The sequence below is a fragment of the Cervus canadensis genome, chromosome 15 (genome assembly GCF_019320065.1).
Source record: "Cervus canadensis isolate Bull #8, Minnesota chromosome 15, ASM1932006v1, whole genome shotgun sequence".
NCBI classification, from domain to species: Eukaryota; Metazoa; Chordata; class Mammalia; order Artiodactyla; family Cervidae; genus Cervus; species Cervus canadensis.
This window is the reverse complement of record NC_057400.1, coordinates 58,903,299-58,906,241: the sequence shown is the minus strand read 5'-3', so window position 1 is coordinate 58,906,241 and position 2,943 is coordinate 58,903,299. Positions and strand designations below refer to the sequence as shown.

The window sequence follows — 2,943 nt, the reverse complement described above, 5'->3', positions numbered from 1 at the left end:
AAGAAGAACTAAAGAGTCTCTTGATGAAAGTGAAAGAGGATAGTGAAAAAGCTTGCTTAAAACTCAGCATTCAAAAAACTAAGATCATGGCATCTGGTCCCACCACTTCATGGCAAATAGATGGGGAAATAATGGAAACAATGAGAGACTTTATTTTTTGGGGGGCTCCAAAATCACTGCAGATGGTGACTGCAGGCTTGAAATTAAAAGATCCTTGTTCCTTGGAAGAAAAGCTATGACCAACCTAGACAGCATACTAAAAAGCAGAGACATTACTTTGTCAACAAAAGTCCGTCTAGTCAAAGCTATGGTTTTTCCAGTAGTCATGTATGAATGTGAGTTGGACTATAAAGAAAATTGAGCACAGAAGAATTGATGCTTTTCAACTGTGTAGTTGGAGAAGACTCTTGAGAGTCTCTTGGACAGCAAGGACATCCAACCAGTCCATCCTAAAGGAAACAGTTCTGAATATTCATTGGAAGGACTGATGCTGAAGCTCTAATACTTTGGCCACCTGATGGGAAGAACTGACTCCTTGGAAAAGACCCTGATACTTGGAAAGATAAAAGGCAGGAGGAGAAGGGGATGACAGAGGATAAGATGGTTGGATGGCATCACTGACTCGACGGACATGAGTTTGAGCGAGCTCCAGGAGTTGGTGATGGACAAGGAAGGCTGGTGTGCTGCAGTCCATGGGGTCGCAAAGAACTGGACATGACTGAGTGACTAAACTGAAGTATTTCATTTTTTTTTTTAAGTTTGAGTTTTTTTCATTTGAAGGTGAATCTTAATGCTATTAAATTCTTGATGATATTTAAATGCTAATTTAAATACCCAATTCTAAAACACACATTGCAAACATACAAATATCTATTCTCTCCACATGTCAGAGCCATTCATTTCATTGTTTGGAAATGGGGAGAATAGATCCCCCTTAAACTGCAAGTCAACAGGTGTTTCTTTACAGTTAACTTTAGCAAAATTCAAAAAAAATAGTAATTAACAATGATCTTCTTTACTTGTTAACTCACAAGGAGACACTGTCAAAACTGTATTTTGTTAAAGTTTCTGTACTAAAATGTAGAAAAACTGAACTACACAAATATTGAAAAGTTAAAAATTCCTTAATTTTTTATTCCTGGTACCACCACCACAATTTACAGGGCGATATACCTGATGTAATGGAAAGAAAAAGACAAAGCTACAACAGATAAAAGACCTCAGGAATGTACATCTAATTGACACTACATTGCATTAATCAATAGCTGCACTTTTTGCAAACTGTGGCTATGGCAGTCCTGAACAAGAAGGGTTTCCTGTTTAAGCTGCAGTAACTTTTCTGACTATGGATCATCGTTCTTTCTGTGGCAGATTTTTACAGTTCCTCTAATGCATTTGGGATGACTCTCTCAAAGTAACCTGCAGCTTTCCTGACAACTCCTTGCTCTCTTTCCTGCTAAGAACTGTAGCCCTTTTCTTCTGAGTTTTTAGAACCTTCTGCTGCCATATCCACCACTTCCACCACCAGATCCATAACCACCACCATAGGGACTGCCCAAGCTTCTTCCACCAAAATGACCTCCTTTCGTGGGTCCCTAATTTAATTGCTGTTGTCCACTATAATTTCCAAAATCATTATAGTTTCCACCAGCACCACAGTTTCCTCCAAAATTTCCTCCTCTAACACCGCCTCCATACCCACCACCTTGGTATCCACATCCTGGTCCGCCACCACCGTAACCTCCTCTACTACTATAAACAGGACCACAGCCATAGTTGCCACCATCACCTCCAAATCCATTATATCCACCATCACCTCCTCCATAACTCCACCTCCACCACTACAGCCTCCTCCTCCACAAAAGTTTCCACCAGGGCCAAAGTTACCTCCACCACCTCCAAAGTTTCCTCCACAACCCATGAAGTTGCCAGACCCACCTCCACGACCTCTTTGTGATCCAGGAGATTGCATCTCTTGTTTTGAAAGGGCCTTTTTCACTTCACAATTATGCCCATTAATAGTGTGGTATTTCTGAACAATGATTTTATCAACTGTATCATGATCATCAAAAGTTACAAAAGCAAATCCTCTCTTTTTCCCACTCTGCCTGTCTTCCATAACTTCTATGGTTTCAATCTTGCCATACTTTTCAATGTAGTCTCTCAAATTATATTCTTCTGTATCTTCTTTAATACCACTAACAAAAGTTTTCTTCACTGTTAGACGGGCACCAGGCTTTACAGAATCCTCTCTAGAAACAGCTCTCTTTGGTTCCACTACACACCCATCAACCTTGTGTGGTCGAGCTAAAATTGCTGCATCCACTTCTTCAACACAAGAGTAAGTCAAAAGCCCCTGGAACATTTTGCTTGGGGGTCTCTCATCACCACACAATCTGTAAGTGTGCCCCATTTCTCAAAATGTTCTCTTAAGCTATCATCTGTAGTTTCAAAGCTCAGACCACCAGTAAACAGCTTTCTCAACTGCTCTGGTTCCTTGGGATCATGACCCTCCATTTTGAGACTGGACTCGCCTCTTCCAGCTGAAGTTCAATATGGGACCCTGAAGTACTTCAGAATTATTCCTATCAGTAGGGGAAAAAAAAAAAAGCTGAAATCTTATCATCTGCTAACTTGAATAAAAGGATCTTGTCTTCTTTAAGTAGACTCTGTCGTTTTCAAATCAGTATACATTCTGAACATTTTCTCAGAGATCCCTCTTGATAAGCCTTTTTTATTTTCTCTACTTAGCAGTGCAGAAAGACACAAGACCCAAGATTACTGAACCTAATACCCAGAACCGAGATTTAAGGGGATAAGTGATAACTGACATGACCTAGGGGTTCCCTCCTGGCTCAGTGGTATAGAATCTGCCTACAATACAGGAGTGAAAGTGAAAGTTTAGTCACTCAGTTGTGTCCGCCTCTTTGCGGCCCCATGGAC

General features: G+C 40.6%; 1 pseudogene; it reads right to left on the bottom strand.

Annotated features, from left to right (window-relative positions):
- Positions 1 to 1,059: 1,059 nt before the first annotated feature.
- Positions 1,060 to 2,517, bottom strand: LOC122453915 (annotated as a pseudogene).
- Positions 2,518 to 2,943: the final 426 nt, after the last annotated feature.